We start from the raw sequence: 25,217 nt of genomic DNA, 5'->3' as shown, positions 1-25,217 counted from the left end.
ATGGAGAGATTTATTAGGGAGATCAAAGAGGAGTGAATTGCAGTAGTTCATCCGAGAAGGGACAAGACTACGAAGAAGAATGGCAGTAGTATGAGGAGTGAGGGAGGGGCGAATGCGATTAATATTACGTAGGTGGAAGTAAGCAGACCGGGTGATGTTATTAATGTGATATTGGAAAGACAGAAAGATGTTTACAGATGTTTACAAAGGTGATAAAGTCCTAAGGCTGTCATAGCTGACAACGGTGCATGTACTACTGTAAATACTGCTTTGAAGAGTGCGAATATTTAAGTGATGAATTACTTTTATATTTATAATTAATTTAGACCTCAAGGCAGAAATCTGTTTTCATTTTGACATTAAAGAGTTTTTTTTCAGTTAATCAATGTTAATGGTAGACAAATTAAATGTACTATTACTCAATTTTTTTATTGAAATAAAAGACCACAAACTAGAAGAAAACAAATGTAAATTACGAGGTGACACGCATGCACACCAGGTGGGCTCATCAGAATCGAGCAATTCCAGGAGGTGCGATGATCCCTTTTTATGCCCACCACTCATTAACGGCAACTGACTCTGTCCCTTCCAATCGACAAGTTTTAAAAGCAGGGCACACCTGGAAGGAGGTGTCTCATCTTAGCAAATGAGCCACCCGCCCAATGGAGCTCTGACCCTGAAGTAACTGCAAACAGCGGATGAGAAAAGAACTCTTTTGTGTGTTATTGAGCCATTGTATGCCTGCTACATTTGTTCTGGTTATTATTTCAGGAAAATGGGTGACCCAGCTGGCAACCCAACCTTTCATTTGGACTCTTGCAGTTACCACAGTTGTTGGCAAAGGACTGCTTGATAATTTCCTAGGCGGGTTTGAAGACATGCGGAAGCTGAAGCCTAGCTTTCCTGTCTTGTAAATACATTCATGGCTGATGTGATCAGTGATGGTTGCCCATTTCTCGAACTTCTAGTTACAAAATCATCTGCTGTGGAAATGGAACTAGTAGAATTACTGGAAGACCTGGGTCTAAAGGTGATCCATAAATTGCAGACTACAATTGAGTTCTGAAAGCAAGTTACAGAAATAAAATATCCTGAACTGAAGAAAATCAGGGTGAGACTCATCCCAATTGTCAGCACAACATAGTGCAGTGAGTCATTGCACTCTATAAAGAAGTTTATGAAATTTGTGAAGTTGAAGCATCATGCAATCCTTACAAATCAACACCTACTCATTTGTACAAGTATGTATATATGTATTTGTATATATACTGTATGTATGTTGTGGTGGACGCCCAGAGTATGGAAGGACTGGGGGGAGAAAGAGTATTTTCAGGACAGTTTCTCCCCCGGGTCGACAGAGGGCATCCCCTTTGGTTTCCAGTGGGGCCATGGGTCATGAGAATGGGAGCTCAACCCTACTGGGGCCCGTGGCCACCACCAGGGGGTGCCTGGCTTTTTACAGGGCCCTATTTGGCAGCACTTTCGCCACACCTGGAAGTGCTTCCTGAAGAAGCTCATTGGGCACCTGGAGTCCTGCCGGGTGCCCTATAAAAAGGGGCCAGTTACCACCACTCGATGGCCAGAGTCGGGAGGAAGAGGACAAAGCCTGAGGAGGAGTGGAGACTGATGAACTGGTGGCAAAGAAGGGACTGTGAGCCTTGTGTGTGTTGGTGATTTGTGCACTGTAAATAAACTGTGTGTTGGGTGTAAAACCTGTCTCCTGCCTGTCTGTGTCGGGGTTGGCTTCACAATGTGTATATAAAATGTATATATAGTAAAATAAGCAGAACAAACAGCAAAAAGTTTTGGGGAAGCCACCCCAAATACTTGGCAATAGGGGTAATCTTGAGCAGGCAAGGTCAACAGGACCGGAACCAGAAGTGATGTCACTAAGAGGAAGGTTCTTCTGTTGGTCAGCAGAGGGAAAGAGAAGAAAGGTTTAGAGTAACGCTAACCCCTGGTGTGGTGGAGAAACACAACTATTTGAGCCCTTGAACTGTATGCCATGAGAACATTTGTGACACGCGCCCCACCCCTGTCCCCCAAGTCCAGACCCTTCAGGTCAGGAAGCCCGAACTGAGAGTGTCTTGAACCCAAGAAAGAGCATTGGTATTAGCTTGAAGAGAACCTTAATGATAAACAACAGACTGGAGGTCCAAAAAACCATCTTGTAACTCAGGGGTTAGAATCCTTGTGCACCGCCATCCACTGTAAAGCGGCATGATCGGTGACCAGGGTAAACTCACAAACTAGGAGGTAATACTTCAGTTGCATAACTACCCATTTGATTGCCAAAACCTTTCATTGCAATGTTGCATACCTGATTTCCCTGTCCAACAGTTTCCGGCTCAGGAACATGACAGGGTGTTCGACACCATTGATGCTTTGGCTCAGTACAGCACCGAGTCCTGGATCCAAAGCGTTGAGTCTGGAGAATGATAGGCAAAGAGAAGTCGTGCCAATGTTAGGGCCTGCTTAAGTTCATAAAATGCAGAGTCCGCGTTATCATCCCATACCACTAGATTAGAGACTGTTTGTTTGTTAAATTTGTCAAAGGCACCACTCTTTCAGAAAAATGGGGTACAAACCGATGGTAGTATCCCGCCAATCTGAGAAAAGCTTGGACCTGCCTCTTGGTTTTCGGATGGGGCCAAATTAATCTATTTAGAAAATGGGATTTATCAGAAAATTCACAAAGCTGATGATGTCATTTCTCAGTGGAGTCTCCACCCTTCTCAGTGCACTTGTACCACCTGTCTGGAAGTGCCAGCAGAGTAAAAGGTTTTGTCTTGTCCTCGCCACCATTTGTGTCACTGAGTTATTGTCGAAGATGGCATTAACTTTGGAACACTGTGGTCTTATCATGCCTCTGCCCACTAGATAACCCAAGTGTCTGTCTTCATTTAATTCAAAGAAATGTTTCTTGGGATTAATTCGAAGACCAGCTTCACTGAGTGTATGAAGCACAGCGCAGACCTGCTCTAAGTATTTTTTCCATGTGTTGAAATAGATGACGATGTCATCCAGCTAGGCGGCACTATAGGACTGGTGGGGCCATGGCAAATTATTCAACAGACACTTGAAGGTGGCTGGTGCCTCATGCAACACAGTTTTGACCCTCACGGAGTCTATTAAAAGAACTTCCCAATACCCCTTTGTCATGTCAAGAGTGGTCAAAAGTTTCACTTTCCCTAGCCTATCAAGGATGTCGTCCACACGGAGCATAGGATAAGCGTCAAATTGGGAGACTTGATTAAGCCGATGGAAGTTGTTGCAAAACCTCAAACTCCCATCGAGCTTGGGAACCAACATGATAGGCCTGGACCAGGGACTAAGACTCACCTCTGTCATACCTAAATCCAGCATTTGCTGGATTTCAAGCTGCATGTCTGACTTTTTTGCCTCTGAGAGCTGATAAGGGCATTCCCTGACTCCGCCCAGGTTTCTCATTAACCACCCCCCTAAAAGACAAGATTACTGCTGCCAACTCCTGTTTCTGGTTGGGCGTTAAATTGGGGGAAAAGTTAAAGTGCAGGTTATGAGTGAAAAGAGAGTGGGGCTGGCTAGAGTAAGGGTCTGGCTCCCTTTGCCTCCATGGTTTCAGCACATTGACATGGTACGATCCACTCGCTTGATCGATGATTAGACTATTTGACTAAATAGTCGACCAGCCCTTTCTGCTCCTTAACTTCATAGGAGTTTTGCCAGTGGGCCAATAATTTGGAATGGGAGGTGGGAATAAGAAGCATGACACGGTCTCCGGGCCAGAATTCCCAAAGAGACATACAATGATCGTAACAGTGGGCCTGAGCTGCTTGTGCCTTTTCCATGTTCTCTTTTGAGATGGGCTGGATTTTCACAAATCTATCGCATAACTGTGGGATATATTCTAAAATATTAGAGGATGGGAGGGCATCTTCTTCCCACCCTTCTTATAGGAAGTCTGGTTGTTGTCCATATGATTATTCAAAAGGGGAAACCCCATTAGAGACTTGGAAGACCTCCTGACAGGCAAAAAGTACAAGAGGGAGCAGCTGATCCCAGTTCCTCCCATCCTATCTGACCACCTTATGTGACAATCTGTTTGAGAGTTTGGGTAAACTTCTCAACAAGACCATCAGTTTGAGGGTGACATACTGTAGTCTGTAGGTGTTTGATTTTGAGTAACTTCTCTCAAAGTATCCAAGATGAAAGGTGTCCCTTGGTCTATTAAGACTTCCTTCAGGATATCAACACATGAAATGATGGCTACAAATTCCTGTGAAATATTCTTACAGGTGGCTGTTCTAAATGGGACAGCTTCTGGGTAAGGAGTAATATGATCTACAGGATTAAAATGTACTAGAGTCCTCATGCAGAGGTATCCAGGGTTCTCACGATGTCCACCCCTATACACTAAAACGGGATATCTGCTTGGGGAATGGGAATGAGCAGAGCACAATCTTTCCTATAGTCTGTCGCAACTGACACTCCGGAGAGGAAGTGCAGAAGCAACAGACTTCATTATATATTCCTGGCCAATAAAAATGGAGGTTTATTGCTGTAAAGTTTTGTCGGCTTCAGGATGGATTACTAGGAGGTGGATGTGCATTAGTTCACAGACCTGCTGCCAGAAAGTCTGGCGGCATGAGCAACATTAACCTCAACTCCCCATCATGCTCAACTACTTGATATAATAAGTCATCAGTAACAAAGTGGAGCCCTGATGGCATACAAAGGTGTGTGTTTGCTATTTACTGTGACTACTGCATTTTTAGCAAACTTCAGGGTGTTGCTGTTCCACTGTTCCCTTTTAAAGGAGGCCAGAGTTTGTCTAAACTGAAATTGCAATAAGGATAGAGGATCTGAGGTGACCTCACGGGGCGGGGCTTCTGACTGCGGTGGCTCAGTGTCTGTTGATGATGTCTCGGATGAATCTTCTCTGTCTCCACCACATCACTCTGAGTCGCCATAGAAGTCCTTGTGGCCAGCTGTGTACGCAGTGTGGAGACAGTTTGAGGCGGATCAGCTTCGCCCATGGCAGGGCCCAAAGATTTCACCAGAGTAGGAATTATTTAACCTCTTTTAATTTCTGACCATTCGTGACCCAGTATGATGGGTTAAGGGGGGGGTTTCACAGTTCTGCCACTCACATTGCCCTTAAGGTTTATTTCTATTATAATAAAAAAAAATCCTGGGACAAGACAAGACTTTTTAGCCTGGGATGAGACGTTACTTTTTCAGAGAGATACTTTCACATCCTGCGAGACAAGACTTTGTGGCAAGAGATTTAACCATGCCCAGGGCCGGAAATAAAAGAAAAAGAGTAGAAGACAAAGTGAAACATCGTAAAGAATTCAAAAATATTGGCGCGATACACATGCAGAGAAGGTTAGAGATAATGAAAGTACTAAAATTCGAAAGTCTCAAAAAAAAATGATAGTAAAGACCGCATTAGCACAAACAAATGGAAATTATTACTCGGTGAAATAATGGAACAGCAAAAAGAGATTGAATAAATTGTTCGGATTTAAACTTTAAATCGAAGACTTGTAGATCATCAAATTTGTGTTGCCATCAGGGAAATGTAGTGTTTCTTCCCAGTGAAGAGGCGTATCCACGAAAATTAAAAGACTTGCTGTTTGGTGAAAGTGAAATCCACACACACAAGTGGCAGAAACGCAAAGTGGCTGGCACGTATCACAGGTTAGGGGGGTTGTGAAGCCTAGTTTTAATTATAATGACGTAAGTGGTGGACCACTGAAATTCCCAATGAGTACGGGTTAAAATAATATTTTCTTTAAGCCATTGTTGCAGTAAAACAGAACGGTGAGCAACAATAGAAATGTTGCTGCCGGAAACTGTTAGTGTGGCAACCCTGTTGCCGTTCACCAACACCACTCTTGTACACAGAAAAGACGAGGGGTTAACAACTGCACAATACCTTCTTCCCTTCGCCCAGCTGCAATCCATCGACTTGGTGATTTGCAGACAACTGAAGATGGTGTATCCAGCCTCACTGCACTTGAAATGGCACAGGATGGGGTTGCACTTCCTTTTAGACTTAGTCGCGGACTCCATATGGTGGCTGGGTTAGGGTTAGGGTTACGGTTACGGTGCGTGACATGCCCCATACCATCTGATCAATCAGATCAATCTGATCAATCAGATATTTAGGCCACATTGTGTCTCTTGAGCGTTTTCACCAAGGCATCCATGTTCTTATATGCCTGTTGGTGGACTGGCTGGGCAAGGAAGTCATGGAGGAAGTTTAATAACAGGTCACAGGCCACCTGTTCAATGATCTGTTTGAAGTCGTTAATGGCTGGTCTGAACCAACGCCCTGCTCTACTCCAGATGTCATATGCTTGTGGGTGAGATAGCCACTCCAGATCAAAACTCCACTCCCAGCAAAGCCTTGCCTGTTGGTCTGTCGAAACACCATAGAGCTTGAGGACCTCTGCCTTCAGGGCATCATAGTTTGCAGTGGCTTCCTCTCCAAGGTAAGAATATGTCTGCTGTGCCAACCTCTGGTCCAGTGGCAAAACACTTTTCAAGCTCTTAAACTGTCTTCCATGCGCACAAGTGACTATAGTGTGAGTGTGTGTGCTTTGTGATTCTTGAAACTAATATAATTTAATATTTAAAATCTACAAACATGAATAAATATCATTATGTGTGTGCATTTCTTAATATTTATATACATTTTGTTAGCAAATGTGTGTGTAACAGTACAAATGTGAGTGATATTTGTTCATGTATTATGACTCTCAAACATCTGATGTTTATCGTATGCGGCTCTTACATTAAACAAGTTTGGCCACCCCCAAGTTATACAGTTGTAAGCTCTCAACGGACAAAACTTGGTAAAATGTTGTTAAATAAATACTTCTGGATAATCAGAGAAGTTTACAGAGAGGAAATGCGTTCACATGGGAACGAGCATTTGAACTGAAGACAGGATGCTTGATGAATGAATGAGGGGGAGAGGCTGGTCTTCAAAGGGTTGATTTACTTTGTCGGTTATAACTAGTAAGCACAAGTAACACTTAAAAAATGTACTTTGTGGGTGGAGTATTTCTTTAAATTGGATAATGGAGATGGATGAATGAGCTCTGGAGATAAGTGAAATATGAAATTTCAATACTTTGCTCTATAGTGGTATTTCCTAAACAATGATGTATATATTTGGGTCATTCTGGGTCATAAATTACAATTGAACTGAATGAGAAAGGGTCACGAACGGTTTGTGGAAAGTCCTGCAATGGGACACTGCTTGCATGGCTGAAACAGACCCCAAAGACGATGATTGGTGGCTGTTCTTCAAGTGGGATCCTGAATGCCGATCGATGAAGATTTTAGAAGGGTTTCATTCCACCCAGATGGCTAATAGCAGAGATTCTCCAATGGGGAACCACTGCAATAGTGGCAATTTTCTGAGGAGGAATGGGACAGTAATAAGCTGATTGTGGCAAATAGGCAAAATTAGGTCACAAGAAAAAAAAACTTTAAGAACCACAGCACTATAGCAAGACAAGCCATAATCGGGACCTATGGGGGCAGCAGACTAATCACAGGGAAGCTTCACTTCAGCTAAGGGTGGTTGATCCTCCACTTTAATCCTTCAACTGTGTTACCAACTGAGTTAAGCCACAGAATCTCAGGCTAAAGCTAATTAAAACGGTACTGTCATGCACTCTGCCAATAAAGAATACACTGAAATATTGGATACCTCTTTTCCCAAACAATTAGGGAGCGTCATAACAGGCAATGGCCTGGGCTTCATCTCAGCTCTTGGAAGGTATAACCATAACATTTTTAGACAAGATTCTGTAACCATCACACGAGTAAGCAGCTAAATTTGACCTTCTTTATATATAGTGCCTTACAAAAGTATTCAAAACCTCGACCAATTCTCTATTTTTACTGCGTAACTACTCCTATAGTGTTGTTTTTTCTCTTTAATATTTTTATTTCACCGCATGGAAACTGAAAATTATTTTTTAATGTGATATTGTTGTTTACAAGAAAAGGATATCTGCTGTATACATCTCACCCTTTTGTGTTAGGTGCTATATGAATAAAATGTATTATTATTATTATTATTATTATTATTCCCTTCATAATTTTAAACACTTCAGTCATGTGTCCTCTTAATCTTATTTTACTTAAGCTGAAAAGGCTCAACTCTTTAAATCTTTCTTCATAACTCATTCCCTGTAGCTCTGGAATTGGCCTACTCGCTCTTCTTTGGACCTTTTCCAGCACTGCTATGTCCTTTTTGTAGCCTGGAAACCAAAACTGTACGTTATAAAGCTTGAGCATAAACTACTTGGACTTGTACTCTACACACCATGCTTAATAACCTAATATTCTATTAGCCTTCTTAATAGCTTCTAAATACTGTCTAGCCGTGAATAGTGTAACGTGTATGCGACCACCGGCACTGACAGGGCTGGCTATGAGGATTGTGTCAGTCCCCATGGGTCTGGTGACCGTGGTGAAAGTAGTTCCATATTCCTTGACTTTGCAAAAGGTCAGGGGCTGCAGATCAATGGGTCCTGGTTCCAGAGCCCTGGGGCGCATCGTTGGACTTGGTACTCCAATACTGGTGATGTGGTGAAGGAGATCGGTCACATCCTTTGGGTAGATGTTGGAAGATTCTACAGAACTGCAGGGTCTACAGAAGTGGCCAGTTTGTGAATTTTTACCACAGACTTGTTGCTACTCTGAAGATCCATTTCAGGTCCAGTAGGATACCACCTACTAGCAGAATGAGGCTGGACTTGGTCAGATCCAAGATCAGGCTGTTTCTAATACGTTTGCGCACAGTTTATGTGAGGAATTTGGCAGACTTAGGTGTGACTGCCGATCCCAGTGTGATGTGGGAAACCTTTCATGACAAGACCCTGAAGGTTCTGGAGGGTTGTTTTGGTGTTCCCAGAAAAAGGCATTTCATCTTGCAGGGCACCCTGGATATCATCGAGAGGAGTTGCAGCACACTGCTTGATGGCAACTCCATTCTGTACCAGGAACTGAGAAGGATGTCTGTGAGGGCTCGGAGAGCAGATAAGTTAGGGGAATCTGTGAGCAAGTGATACACTGTCTATGTTCTTGTCACTCACATTCTGCTTACAGAGGAATCGAAGAATTACACACATTTGAATCTGTTCGTCAGTGAGTCACAGTCAGGACAGGAGATGGAATGTTCCTTACAGATGACACTGCAGTTGTGGCCCACTGGGCTGGCAACTTTGAGCAGCTGTTTAAAACTGATCCTCCAGCTAGGACACTGGACATCTCTGGATACACAGTTCTTGAGGCTGATCGTCTAATTAGCTGTGAACCACCCAGTCTTGCATGGGTGATGAACCAGCTGAGGGTAGGGAAGGCTGCAGGGATTTGTGTTATTGGGGATGAACCTCTCCAGGCTGGTGGTAAGGCTGTCCTCCTGGCATTTCAAACAACCTTTTCTTCCATTTGGGAGACTAGCATCATTCCAATTAACTGTAAAACGGGCCTTGTCGTCCCTGTCTGGAAAGGGAAGGGTGATCGCTGGATTACACCAACAACAGGAGGATAACACTCCTCTTGGTGGTGGGTAAGATCCTTGTTTGGGCCATCCTCAATAGGATCCGTAATCACTTGCTTAACCAACATCAACTAGAGCAGACTGGTTTTACCCCTAAGAAGTCTACCATCGACCGCATTCTGGCACTAGGGGGTTTTCATGGGGCACAAATGCAAATATTGACAGGGTTTCTTTGAGCCTTTGTCAATTTTCACCAAGCATTCGACTCAGTTATTCAAGATGCCCTGTAGGACAACCTGAGACTTCGTGGGATCCCCCTGAAGTTGCTGGATATCATGGTCGGCCTGTACACTGGTACTGTGAGTGCTGTGCAGAGTGGAGGCAGAACCTCTGCATTTTTCCCAGTTTGTCCTGGTGTCCGTCAGGGGTGTGTTCTGATCCTACTCTGTTCAATGCTTCCATCGACTGGGTGTTGGGCAGGGTTGTGAGGTCCAGTGGCTGTGGGACATCTGTTGGTGAAGAATGATTAAATGATCTTCACTTTTCTGAAGATGCTGTGATCTCTTTGCAGAGTCAATTGAGGCTCTGATCAGGGCCCTTCAGAGACTGAGTTAGGATTCTGAGTGTCTGGGTTTGCAAGTATCCTGGATCGCATCAAGAGGTTTACTTACCTCGGCAGTGAAATTCATGTTTTTTGTGACTCTTCCTATGAAGTAAGCAGATGGATTGGGAGAGCATGGGGGGTCATGAGGTCTCTGGAAATGGGTCTGTGGCACTCCCGATATCTCTGCAAAAGGATAAAGGTCCAAGTCTTTAGAGCCCTGGGGCTTCCTGTTTTGCTATATGGTTGCGAGACATGGACACTATCCAGTGACCTGAGATGAAGATTGGACTTCTTTGGAACTGTGCCTCTTCTGAGAATCCTTGGGTACCGCTGGTTTGACTTTGTGTCGAATGAGCGGTTGCTCATGAAGTCCCGAATGAGGCAAATTACCTGCATTGTGAGGGAGTGTCAGTTACGGCACTAGAGCCATGTAGCGCATTTCCCCGAGGGTGATCTGGCTCATTGGCTGTACTAGGCCAAGGGGATGCCCACGTAACACCTGGCTGCAGCAGATAGATGGTCATTTCTGGTGGGTGGCACTGGACAACTTGTCTGCCTGGGGGGTTGCCAACTGGGATCCTGAGGTATGGTGGGTGCAGCAATGCGCTGTACCAGTGCATGTTCCCCAACCTGATGTAACGTGTAAAACCTTACATCAACTTACAATAAATTTCATCTGACACAAATCTGCCCAAGCCTGCCAATCTGCCAATCCATATATCTTGGTATTATCTCCATACTTAACCAGCTTGTTACTTATTTTCCTATCCAAATCATTTTCTATATATATATATATATATATATATATATATATATATATATATATATACACAGTATATTAAAAATAGTAGTGACCCTTATGGGACACCACTTTTAATGTCAGCCAATTCTGATGAGGTTCCTTCCACCATAACCCTCTGCTTCCTATGTCTGAGCCAATTTTTCACCCATCTACATGCATTCCACTTCATTTAGTTTGATGCCCAGCCTCTCATGTGGCATCTTATCAAATGTGTTCTGAAAGTCAAGATAAATAATATGTTCCACTTTGATTATATTCTTTTGTTGCTTCCTCTTAGAATTCCAGCATGGTGGTAAAACATGGGCTCCCTCTTCTGAACCCATGCTGTCTGTGCAGTAAACCTCCCGTTTTTGCCATGTGTTGCTCAGTCTTTTCCTTAGTAATTCCTTCCATTTATTTACCTGTGATGTACGTTATACTTACTGGCCAATAGTCACTTCGATCTGCTAGGTCACGCTTTTATATAATGGGATAATATTTGACATTTTCCAGACCTTCGGAATCTCCCCAGTGCACAGTGACTTCCTAAATAAATGTATCGATGGTTTATATATGTACTTGCCAGCTTCCTTAAGAAGTTGAGGGTTAATATTATTTGGTCCTGGAGATTTTTTGACTTCAGCCTATTTAATCCAATCAGTACTTCTCCATCTACAATTTCCAAATCACTCAGCACCTGCTTAGTTGTCCCTTTTACCGCCTGGATGTTATCTACTTCCTCATATGTTAAGACCTCAAAAAAAAAAAAAAAAACAGTTTACAGCATCCGCTATTTCATTGTCTGTTTTTTTTTTTTTTTTTAATTCCCCTTTACTACTCCAGGTGGCTGCTCCATCGTGTGGTGGGTGCGGTAACGCTCTATCAGCACATGTTCTTAACCCCCCTCTTTACTATTTCTGATGCACTTCACCTCCTCCTTGACTGATCTTTTGCTACTACAATACTGAAAGAATCTCTTTGGGTCATCTTTCACCTTATCTGCTATATTCCTCTCCAACTGTCTTTTAGCCTCCCTAATATCCTTATTAATGGTTGCCCTCATGTTCTCATATACCCTACAATTCACAATGGAGTAATTAGTCTAATATGCCTTATACAGCTGCTTTTATTTGTTTTTTTTTTCCTTTGCAGCTTCTTTTTCTACTCTTTATTAACTCATTACATGTAAAACACTTTTAAAGATGTTCCACTGCTCCTCGGCTGTCTCCACACTTAAAAGCTTAACCCAGTGTATTCTCCTTAGACTTTGCCTCATCTGCTCAAAATGTGTCCAACCAAAGTTACCAGTTTCAGTCTTTGCATCTGCACTCTTATAAAACACTGAGAATTGTATTAGGGCAGCGCAGTGGGTAGCGCTGCTGCCTCGCAGTTGGGAGACCTGGGGACCTGGGTTCGCATCCCGGGTCCTCCTTGCGTGGAGTTTGCATGTTCTCCCCGTGTCTGCGTGGGTTTCCTCCGGGCGCTCCGGTTTCCTCCCACAGTCCAAAGACATGCAGGTTAGGTGGACTGGTGATTCTAAATTGGGCTTGGTGTGTGTGTGTGTCCTGCGGTGGGTTGGCACCCTGCCCGGGATTGGTTCCTGCCTTGTGCCCTGTGTTAGCTGGGATTGGCTCCAGCAGACCCCCGTGACCCTGTGTTTGGATTCAGCGGGTTGGAAAATGGATGGATTGTATTATATTATGGTCACTTGACCCTAGTGGTTCAATCACCTCTACGCCCTCAATTCTACCCCGATTATTACAAAATACTACATCTAGTCAGGCTTCACCAGACATTGGTGCTTTAACATGCTGTGTTAAAAAACAGTTACTGATTACTTCTAAAAACTCCTGCTCTTGTGCTCCTCCATCTGCAAGGTTATCCTAGTTAATATTTAGGTAGTTAAAGCCTCCCATGACTGTAATATCCCTCTGTAAACCTGCTTTTCTAATACTACTAAAAGTATGTGCATTGACATTCCTGTCTGCACTGGGCGGTCTACAACACATTTCTAAAATAAGGCCTCTTTCCCTAATGGCTTCCAGATGAAGCCGCATGTCTCTACTAAGGTGGGGCTTATCTTCCAACTGAATAGGACTTGTGTTAAAATTCTGCTTGACATAAACAGTAATCCCACCTCCTTTTCTGTTCTGACTATTCTTCCTAAAAAATGTGTATCCCTCTGTGTTAAACTCATCCCCATCTTTGTTATTTACGCAGGTTTCTGTTATTGCTATAACATCGTAACTATGCTTTGTTACATACAACTCCAACTCACTAGTGTTCAGTATAATATTCTGTTTATGGGCAGCTAATGGACCCCTCAAAAGAAAATATGCACTTTTTTTTTTAATGTGTAAAGGGTGGAGAGTTGGAAGTACTGATCGGGTGGTGACAATACACGTGCCCAACGTAGCTGGCAAGGATCTTACAGTACGCATGCATGAAAGTTTTGTGTGCGGTTGCTATAGCTATGCGACATCAAGCTGGCCTTGCAAAGCATCATGGGCTTCTGGGAAAGAAATGTTTATCTGAACTGGCTGCAAGGAAAATTTACAGGAAACTAAGGTCAGTATTTAATACAGCATACTTGCTGTGAAAAACTCTTTGGTGAATTTAATGTCAGTCCAAGCAAATCTGGAGCCCTCTGTGTTTGCAGCACCCCTTGGTGTCCATAGTGGGTAGTCAGTATTAGACTTCAATGCGGGTTGGGGGGTAGGGGGGTCCCCTTGTTCCCCTGATATCCAAATTCAATTACATAAAGGGATAAATGGCACCCCTCTGTGGAGTTTACAGAGCATGCACCCCTTAGCTTTGTTGGGGGGGGGGGGGGACTGTATTTCTGGAGCATGCTCACCTTCAGTTACAGTATTACCCACCCACCTCTCTGTGTACATAACACAGACTTTACAGAGTGCATGCCCCTTAACTGTCATTATACATTTCCCCTAATAACTGTAATCACCATATGGGCGCTCCATGCCACGGCTTCCCAGGTCACCATTACCCAAATCCACCACTGGGTGAATTTTACTGATCAACTGACCATACCTACCTTAAGAAGACTTAAAGCTTATTGCTGTAAAAGGTGGCTCCAGAAAACATCAAAGCATGGGGATTGAATATTTATGTAAGGAGAATTTTCTTTTTTCCTACCATCTTTTTCTAGCATAAAACAGTGTCACATTAAAAAAATGACTGAGTTTCAGTGCTTTGAAATAATAATAAAAAAAAAAAATTCAGACAACAAAGTTTCAGTGTCAGGTTTGTACACTCTTTAAAGAAATAAGGGTGCCAAAGAAGCACTTCAAAACGATGCCAAACCGGGACCAATTTTGTTTGCCAAAGGAACAACCCATCTGAAAGTTCCAGAAAAATCCTTCCTTTAGGTCCATAACAGGCTGCATAAATAGATGGTGACAGATTTGTAAAATACCAATGGATTCATGAATTTTACGGCACGTGGTATACACCAATGCAGGCTAAGCATAGGTTTTCTTCATCTGTCATGTAGCCCACCAAGCTGTAAACGTTTCTCTTTTATCCACATATTAGTACTAGCAGGGTGATGTACTGTATGAGCCATTACGGATGCAATGAGAAGTGGAGTAAAACAATACCTTTTTATCGGCAAACTGAACAGATTACAATATGCAAGCTTTCGAGGTAGCTCGGGCCCCCTTTTCAGGCAAATTGCAATGCAAGGCAATCTTGCCAAGTTTCCTTGCAAAGTATTCCGTTAGCACGGCTGGATTAACCATTAAGCAGAATAAGCGCCACGTGCAACTACAGCCTGCCTGAACAAGGGGCCTGAGCTTCCTCGAAAGCTTGCATATTGTAATCTGTTCAATTTGCCAATTAAACGTGTTGTTTTTCTTCACTAATCATTTCCTATATATTAGGAATTTTTTAAAGCCCAAAGAACCAGTTTTCTTATGCAAATAAACCCATCCCGAAATTGAATGGTTCTTTGTCAAGCAACCGGTCTGCCAGGAAGCGCATAACCCAGTAAAGTACCGTTTAGAACTATTACTTTTTAAACGTTTAATTCAATTAAAGCACTGGCCACGGAGATGAAGAACTTACATAAAGCGCGGAATTAGATATTGCATAGACATCTGATATTGTCCTTTTACTTCAGCGTTATCCTATTGTTTTATTCTTCTTCTTAAATGATACGCTGAATTTTAAAGCACACTACAGAGGCTCCCGGTTTAGTCGTTAAAAGAAAGCCGATGAGCCTTACGTGGCTGTATGCAGCTCACATCAAATCAAACCATCCTATTCCACTTCTAGAGAGAGAAAGGACGGCCATCTGTTGATGGTAGGGAGTGCACAGCTATTTTTGCATGTTTAGCTTTATTGACCCCCGCCGACTTTTCCACGCAAACACGCACTCATGGTCTTTCTTAACTAAATTATGCCCCGCTTCTCACGTACTATTTTCCCTACACACATAAAAGAATTTTCCCTTTCCTGTCCACCCCACTCCACACTCACTAAATATAACAATTGTCATCATCTTCCTCTACCCTTCGACAGCAACTTTTCGGAGCCTTCACCTTTAGGACGCGCGCGACTGGGTTGTACTGCGCATGCGCTCTGCCCCGCAGAGCCCGTGAATAGCAGGAGAGGTGAGCGGACAAACAGCAGTCACGCAGGCGCTCCTGTGCTCAACACCTCGTCTGTTCGCAAATACTGGGGCTGCAGGCCGACCAGGGCCGGATTAAGACCTTTAGAGATTTTGGTGCCCCCATGTGTATCTATTCAAAATATAAACAATAATAAACTGTAAAATAAAATTTTAGTTTTCGAAATGAAACCAAACTTACAGTAAGATGGAAAATAATTTTTATTTTGCAGTTTTGCACCATATGGCCCATGGTAAATCTGGCAATGGAAACTGTCTGCAGTACACCCCATCCCTTGATTCCCTAAGCACGTGCTTATTTTGCTTAATGGTTAATCCAGCCCAGTAAAGTTAGCAGGACTGGTTCGCAGATAACCTGCACTGATAAAATATGTCCATCTTTTTATTTCCGTAGATACATTATGCAATTTGTAACCACAATACACCAAAGTTTCTTTGTACAACGTATCAAATGTTTGTGCCTCTTTTCACCTGATTAATGTTTCAATGACTTTCAGGGAAAGGAATGAATTGTTGGTTTTCTTTACATGCATTTTCCTTTTTTTCTCAATTTTTTGTTAGAGATGAAAAGTGATATAACATATCAAGTAACCCGCAATTTGTTACTTTTTAACTCAAAAGAGGAAAAACAATATAGATACAAGTGCAGAGAATTATGAAAATGCTCTTACTAAATTATATATCTATACAGTAGAAAAACATTATTTGTTTTGCTATTATTATTCTTTCTTTCATTAAAAACTTTTCATGCATGGCACAATATGCAGTATTAACTTAATGGACTTCGACACAATGCCCTACCTGGCTACTGTTTGGGCGCAGGTTGCTTGTGTGCGTTTTTTTTTTCCAGGGGCTCAAGAATCTGCAAGATGACTTTAAGTTTGTCCCATATGTATGATTGGTGGCTTGAACTCCTTAGTTATGAAAAGGAATAAAAAGATTTCTTAAAATCTTCCTAGTTATTCTACTAGAGGTCTTCGACTTGTTTGAATGTTGGAACTAGAATATTGACAAAAGAAAAAATAAAATGAGCACATAACACCCATTCTAGCTTCTCTACACTGGTTACCAGTACAAGCCAGAACTGATTTTTAAAGTTCTTTTTTTAAACATATAAGGCATTGCGTGGACTTGCAGCACTTTCCTTAGCTGAGCTAATTACACCATACACTCCTGTACGTCCTCTTCGCTCTCTTAATGCTGGTCTCCTGGTTGTTCCTACAGTTAAGAAACATCAATTGGTCAAAGAGTATTACCCTGTCGTGCACCTTATCTTTGGAATGGCCTTCCGTTATGTGTAAGAGAAGCACACTCAGTTAATATTTTTAAATCAACACTAAAACACTACCTTTACTCCCTTCGTTACAACCAGCCACAGAATTCAGACAGGTCTACCCTCTTTGAAAAATTACTTAAATGCTTAAATTATTATTATTGTTCTTCTTTTTTTTTTGTTACTTGTTGACATACCTTAACTTTGAATGTTTTAATTTCATTTTTTTCCCTTGAAACTTGATCTTGTTTTATTTCAATGTTCTGCTTTTATTTTGCTTACTTTTTATATATTCCCATGTATTCCTCTACTTTTTACAGTGTAATGCAGTGGTCTGTGGAGTGGACCCCCCTAGGGGGGCACGAAGTAACAAAAAGGAGGGCACAAAGATGTGAAAAAAAGAAAACAAGAATCGAAAATATGAAAAATACATCTATTGAAACAAAATAGAGCTACATTCTGATACTAGAAAAATAAATATAGAGTTAGATAAATGTCAATAAAAGTTAAGTAGTGCATCTATGATATATCATTAATTAAAAAAGAACAAATTGATATTAGTGGGCTCCTTTCAAAAAAACGTTAGGGGGGCGCGATTAAAACTGTTATGAAAACTCAGGTCACAAATACTTAACGATTAAAAAAGCGCTGGTGTATTGGGACAATGCTGCATGGTGATTTTACACGTTAAATAAAATCGATTAACTAAAATGAAGAGAATAGTATAGTAAGGCACCAGATGAGCCATCCTTCCATTTTCCCATGCACTCATAAAAATAAAGGTGCCAAAGTGGTTCTTCATAATGTGGCGGACGGACGGGACGCCTCTTCTGCATATGGTCCGGGGGAACAGGCATGGGCTGCACAATACCTCCCCCGGGATGCTAGATGGCAGCCCCCCTGGATGGCAGTGATGCCTCGGATACCCTTAGGGTTCAATGGGAAATGGAGTTCCCTTTGGCCCTGTTGGGGTCTGGGGGTGCCACCAGGGGGTGCTGCAGTGGCTCCTGAGACTGTGTGGGCGGTTCTTCTGCCACACCCGGAAGTGCAGCTGTGAAACGAGCAATCAAGCACCTGGAGGATATCCGGGTGCCTTATAAAAGGAGCCAGCAGCTACTACTCCGGGAGCCATACTCGGGAGGAGGGAGACGAAGCTTACCAGGAGGAGTGCTGGAGAAAGAAAGAAAGAAAGAAAGAAAGAAAGAAAGAAAGAAAGAAAGAAAGAAAGAAAGAAAGAAAGAAAGAAAGAAAGAAAGAAAGAAAGAAAGAAAGAAAGAAAGAAAGAATTGTGTTTTGGTGTTTGGGACTGTGTTGTTGTGCTTGTGGGAACGGGGAAGACGTTTCCACAAGGGGGAAAAAGAAAATAAAAGACCTGTGTACTTTGAACCTGTGTCCTACGTCTGTCTATGTCAGGGCTGACCTTTACAATAACTATGCTGCTGGGGAACCATTTCTGATTCCTATATACAGTACATCTGCATGGAGGATCCGAAAAGAAACTATTCATTTAGAGTTGTAACAGGTAACATAATCAGTAGATAATAGAAGGACGATAACACCGGCTGGTTTCAGGTTTCCTTGCTCTGTTAGCATTCTGCTAGGAAGCCTACTATACACTCTTAATGGCACTTTATGGTTCTTCATGGGTTGTGTGGTTCCTCTTAGAGCCTTTGCTTGACAAAGTACCAATCCATTATGGGAAGGGTTCCCTGCAAATGAAGTTGTTTCTTTGTGCTTTGAAAAGCTTACTAATATGGAGGAAAAAAAATGTTTAATGTATAATAAACTACCTAGCAGGACACCAACAGATGAAGAAGACCTGGACTTGACCCGTTGTTTTGTATGACCTTTTAAAATCGTGACATATTTCAAATCGGTTACCATCTAGTTATTTACTGTATGGAGCCTGCTATGGAGCCAAACACATAAGGTTTCTTCCTAGAACGTTCATGGTTTCCCTAAGGCATTGCTCTGAAGAACCACTCTGGCACCTTTATTTTTAAGAGTGTGCATTAAAGATTTCTATTATGTCCACATATTAGGAACTTTTTTTTTTTTAAAGCCCAAAGAACCAAGTTTATACAATCCTTCCCCGGTTTAAACAGTTCTTTATCAAGCATTGGTTCTGTGAGGAACCATACAATCCAGTAAAGTGTCCTTAAGGAACCGTTAATTTTAAGAGTGCATTCATGAAGCCTTCTTAACCTAATTAAAGGGTTGTGAGGAGCCAAAGCCTTGTTCTAGGAGCACTGGGTGCAATGAAGGGAGTAAAGCTGGATCGGGTGCCAGTCTGCTGCAGGGTACACTCACTGGTGCCCTCATCAGCATCGGGCCAACAAACCTTACCTTTGCCTTGTGAGATCAAAATTCAAGCAGGGGTCAGAGCAGCAGTGCTGACCACCACGCAGCCATGCAAAGTACACAGTGGAAACAAGTGAAGCGTATCCTTTAGCATTTGAATTTTGACTTTGAACGTGGAAGTGGTTTTCTTTGTGTAATATTTAAAAAGTATGAAAGGTTTCTTTTAATTTAGACAAGCTATTCTTGTTTTACTGTAATTTATTTTAGTAGACGATTCATCATTTTTAGAAGGTGTCGTACACAGCTGGGTGTTAGACCTGGCCGGGACGCCTGGAAGGACTTGGTGCTGGCATATTTGTCCTCCAGGCCACGAGGGGGCAACCGCCCTGGAGTAGAAGAGGCCCACGGAAGGGGAGCAAGGAGGCTCAAGACCACCGCCAGGGGGCACCCCGAGCCTCATGGTGCCGGGACTTATTCACTTCCGCCACACCCATGGAGGACAATCCTTCCAGGGTCACCCGGAGTGCTTCCGGGTGCTCTCCTGATGCTTCCGCCACACCAGGACGTGACGTCAGGTAGAGCACCTGGAGCTCATCCAGGTGAGGATAAAGGGGGCTGCCTCCCTCCTGTCAGTGAGCTGGAGTTGGGAGCAGGAGCAGGACGAAGCTCCTGGAAAAAGGAGACAGGTGGCCCAGGGACGAGGAGAGAGAAGGCCCAGGAGAAAGGTGACTGGGGCTGAAGACATTGTTGTTGTGCGGGCCTGAGTAGTGTGTTGTGGGAAGACAAAATAAAAGTACATTTGATAAAGATGTGATCTCCGATTGGTGGTGTCCGGGCAAATATCACAAAGGATAAAATTTAAAATTTGGGGGAGACTTGGTGTTTGAAAATTAAATCTGTGATCTGATCTAGTGGGAACGGCACTGATAGCAGAAAACACTCAGTATATAATATACTTCTTTCCATCTTAATAAATCGCCTTCGGTTGGAGCAGGTGCAGCCCACCTTGGTATATCATATGGCACAAGAAAGGGGTCTGTCCTGGGTGAGCTGCCAGTCCACTACAGGGCATACACTCACACCAAGATCTTCTGATTAGTATAAGATACAAGTCTTTGGGATGTAAATGGAAGCCACTGGAGCACGGGAAGAACATGCAAACTCCAGACAGACAGTAACCATGTTGGAAACTGGGCTCTCTGTCCTGGAGCGGAGGAGCAGCAGATTTAACCAGAAAAACATTACTTGGGTAACACAGAATACACTAGAGGTGTTTCTTAAAATGTTTGATGAGCTGTTTGGATTTTTTAATGGACTGGCAGAACTTCTCTAGGCCATCACTTTTTGACTAGTTTGAACTGACCTTAATTTCCACTTCATGCAAGTCTGAGATTTTAAAGATGCGCTCCTAAAGTAACAGTTTCCATTTGGTGGTTTTGACCATTATGGATCATTTGACTTTACTTTCAACCTTTATTTTTTTTTTTCACGTGCTCCTCTGTTTCATATTGGTTGTTGGCTTTTTTTGCAGGAGAATGAATGAAACGGTTTTACAGTAATTCATTCTTGGCACAATTTGAAAATGGGGCACTTGAAAGGCATGACATAAAATGTGTGGCAAGGCAAAGATCTTGGCCGTTGGCACTGATTAACCGGCTGTGGAACGCTTTGGGCTGCCCTATGGGTGACCATAGACTCTCTGTTGATGATATGGCAGAAGATGCTTAATGACATTAGGAAGTTCAAGTTTCATTTCCTTCCGAACTTTAGAATCCAAGTGACAGACATTTATTGTTTTTATGTTAGTCTTTTTTATCAAATGCTTACATTAAAAAGGAAAAAAAAAATAGTTGACGCCTGCCAGTGCTTCTAGGAGTTGGCACAGGACCAATGAATAATACAAATGATAGTGCAGTGCGGGTGAGGCCTTCACCCAACAAGTCCCAGGTTGCATTTTTGATGACTGCCTGTTATTATGTCTTGGCAACAACATATACAGCATGTGCCCAGGAACCCAGCAATAAAAGAAAACTAATTCCTGCTTTCTTGTCTGGAATGTGTTTAGACGTCCTTAGTAAAAGTCTCGCCACTAACATCAATCACACCTAGTGGAAAGCCGAATCGTGTGAAAATATTGGTGCATCAGTTCATTTATTTCTTTTCTGAACCCATGTTATTCCCTAGAGCTGTAGTGGTAGCTCCCAGTGCAACATAAAAATGGGATCCCAGTCCGTTGTGGAGCACTCTTAATGCCTCTGGGCCAGTTTGGAGCTACCAGTCAATTTAACCTGCATGTGCTTGAGAAGATGGGGGAGTACATAAACAGCGGTTTTCAACCTGTGGGGCGTGCCCACCTAGGGGGGTGCGAAGTAACAAAAAAGGGTGCGCGAATGTTGCCATATGTGGCGTAAGGAAAATTTTAAACTTGTAGCGGTGTATCGGCAGCAAAATATATAGGAATACATTTTATTAGGGTTTCAAAAAAATGTTAGGGGGGCGCGATTAAAACTGTTATGAAAACTCGGTTGCAAATACTTAAAGGTTGAGAAACGTTGCATAAGGAGTAGAAGACAAGACATTGTACACTCTGCAGATATTGCTCACTTTGCAGTTAAACCTCCTTGCTCTGACCAGTGTGGCATCATGTTCCTCCGCATTGTATCACCATAATATTTTCATAGGTGTATTTGTGGAAATCACTAAACCTATAAGGCAGTATGGTGGTACAGTGATAGCGCTGCTGCCCCACAGTAAGGAGACCAGGGTTCATGTCTCAGGTCCTCCCTACATGGAGTTTGCATGTTCTCCCTCTGTCTGTGTGGGTTTCCTCCCACAATCCAAAGACAGGCAGGTTAAGTGAACTGGCAGTCCTAAATTGTGTGTGTGTTCACCCTGCGATGGACTGGTGCCCTCTCTAGGGTTTGTTCCTGCCTTGCGCCCTATGCTAGCTGGGAGAGGCTCCAGCCGACCCTGTTCAGGTCTAAGCAGGTAAGAAAATGACTGACTGGCTAAACCTATAAACACCTTTCCTTATAAAATGTATCATTACATAAAAAACAAAAAGTGCATTATAACCTCAAGATGATAATACAACTATATGGAAAATGCAAAAAAAACTAGTATTTCTACTTAAGATTTCAAGGATTAACAAAATAACAGTGGGAAGTCGAACTTTTAGTCACAAGGCGACAAATCTAAGAAGTGTCCCTTAAGTCTCACCTTTTAAATCCACAATGAAGGCGCGCCACTCTAGTTTGCCATACTCTTATTAGAGCTGATGATCAGCTGTGCTTACAGCATTTCTGTTTGTTTGTCATTTTTATACAAATATAAGTAATATAATAGTGAAGAAACATGCCTACCCCACCACTTTTCTGCTTGTCTTTTCTATGTTCTTCTGTGTCACTCTTTACTTCCAAGCGGTTTTCCTGACCATGGGAGAGACACCTAAAATAATGGGAGCTTTACAATACAAAGAGGAAAGGATTTTGTCTTCCAATTAGACTGTCCAGCACAAATGTACTGTTGACTGCCCAGGAGAGGTGGCCTCCAGGACTGTGACTGTGTCTGGTTTTGTTTGTTACAGCTGGCCATATACAGCTCATCCTGCTGTGGGTTTATTTTCTCTGGCGATGCTGCTGCCGTCTACTGGTGTTAGTTCAACATGACATTAATGGATGGAAACTGTTAGGTTCAAGTTATGTTAATGAGTCTGGAATGGCTCTGGTTTAATGTACTTAAACATATCGGTGCCTTTATGTGTATGCGTTATGTAATAAATAATTTATAAAGATATAATTGGATTTTACCTGTGAACTTGATACAGTGCTCTTAACCAGCACTCAGTAAAGAACGTTAATGATAATAATAATAGATACAATTGACTTGACAATGACTGAGATTGCTGACTGTCATCTGAGGGGACCTGCTTTCAACATCGTATTAAGCAAATTATGCTCGATATTCCCTGTGTTTGCTCCACTCCATACCCAGTTGACTGCTGACTCAAAACTGGCACTGCGAGTGTAAATGTGTGCCAGTGTGCCTTGTCATGGTGTGATGCCTGCTCTGCAACTGGTTCACGTCCTTCATCCTAAACTGCTGGAAATAGGCTTCAGCTGACCATGACTCTTAATTACAAAATGGAATTTCAGAAATACAACTCATAGATTTTATTGCTTTACTGAATGTTTTAAATGGCGAATCTCTAAAAGAAGCCGTACGGGATGTTTGCGCATGTTATGTCCTAAACCGTGTGCAGCTGTAATGGTTTCGCTAAAGACACATGAAAATCCAAAAGAGCAGATTAAATCGAATGTCGACTAATTAGGATATTGATGATTTGGCAACAGCCCTCTCGAGTTTGTTTCAGCATTAGATATCTTGATGAATTACACGTGCGAAGTCTGCCGGCATGCATGCGCTTCACAATGAAGCTAAAAAGAAGAGTTTCTTTGTAAACTGTAAAACTTTAAATGAGATAACCATCATTTTGGTGAAATAACTTTTTCATATATTTTTTTCAGTTTTCTCAGTCTGCTCCAAATGTTCAAATTTGACACCAGTGAAAAAAAAACTTTAAAAAGAAAAGAAAAGAAAAAACATCAAAGGGAGAGAGCTCTGTTTAAATATACGAGCTCACTTTATTAAGTTTTAAGTTTAAGTTTATTAAGTTTTTTCAAGGTTGGCTTATGCGTACAGCGTTGCGTTTTCATGTGCAGCGCGTTTTTGTAAGGGACACACTTTATCTTCATCAGGTGGATGCCTTGTATGGACAAGCACGAGTTCTATCTATCTATCTATCTATCTATCTATCTATCTATCTATCTATCTATCTATCTATCTATCTATCTATCTATCTATCTATAATATGTAGTATTATGCCTTTCACATCTATCTGGCTCCCGGTTAAGTTTAGGGCAGATTTCAAAATCCTCCTTTTAACTTATAAAGCATTAAATGGCCAAGGTCCGGTTTATTTATCTAAACTCATCATGACTTACAAACCAGAGCACACATTAAGATCTCAAGATACTGGTCTGCTTATGATTCCAAGGATTAATAAAATAACAGTGGGAGGTCGAGCTTTTAGTTACAGGGCCCTTAAATTGTGGAATGGTCTGCCTGCTACTATAAGAGATGCCCCTTCTATCTCAGCTTTTAAATCCCGGCTGAAGACTCACTACTTCAGTTTAACACACCCTGACTAGAGCTGCTGATCAACTGTGCAGACTGCATCTCTGTTGTTAGTCATTAGCACTAAAACATAAGTAACATGATAGTTAGTTGTTAAGTTGCTAAGTTGCTAAGTTGTTTTGCCTGCCTAAGAAAAAGTCATCTCTGATGGAGGATCGCAGGAATCGTCGGGTAGAGGGGTCCTTTCATCGGATTGGCTGCCCCAGCGCTGTTTCAGACATGGAATGGCCAAATGGAAGAGGCAGCTTGATTGATGAGGTCTCCAGGACACTAAACAAATCCAAATCATATCATGGGATATCATCTACTGTTAAATTCTTCTCCGTACTTCTAAAATTTTTATTTTTACAGTGTATTGAGGATTTGTTTTGTATTGTATTGTATTGTATTGTATTGTATTGTATTGTATTGTATTGACTCCCTTCTTTTTGACACCCACTGCACCCCCAACCTACCTGGAAAGGGGTCTCTCTTTGAACTGCCTTTCCTGAGATTTCTTCCATTTTTTCGCTACAACATTTTTTTTTGGGGGGGGGGGGTTCCTTGTCTTCTTAGTGAGTTAAGGCTGGGGGGCTGTCAAGAGGCAGGGCCTGTTAAAGCCCATTGCAGCTCTTCTTGTGTGATTTTGGGCTATACAATAATAAATTGTATTGTGTAAATTGTATCTATCACTTTCCAAAGCTCTTCAGCTCAAATTTTAATAATAGTAATCGTCTTAACAAACAAAACATAATTCCACATTTTAGGTATGTCTTAACTGCAAAACATTGCCTGAAAAAAAAGATAATTTTGTAAAGTAATGCAATTTTGTGCAGTTCCCGTGGCTGTACACGATCCTTTGTAGTAATTTACATCAACGAATTCTACCCTGTACCTTTAAGTATTTATTTCTTTATTTGT

This window comes from Erpetoichthys calabaricus, chromosome 12 (assembly GCF_900747795.2).
Source record: "Erpetoichthys calabaricus chromosome 12, fErpCal1.3, whole genome shotgun sequence".
NCBI classification, from domain to species: domain Eukaryota; kingdom Metazoa; phylum Chordata; class Cladistia; order Polypteriformes; family Polypteridae; genus Erpetoichthys; species Erpetoichthys calabaricus.
This window is presented reverse-complemented; position numbering follows the sequence as displayed.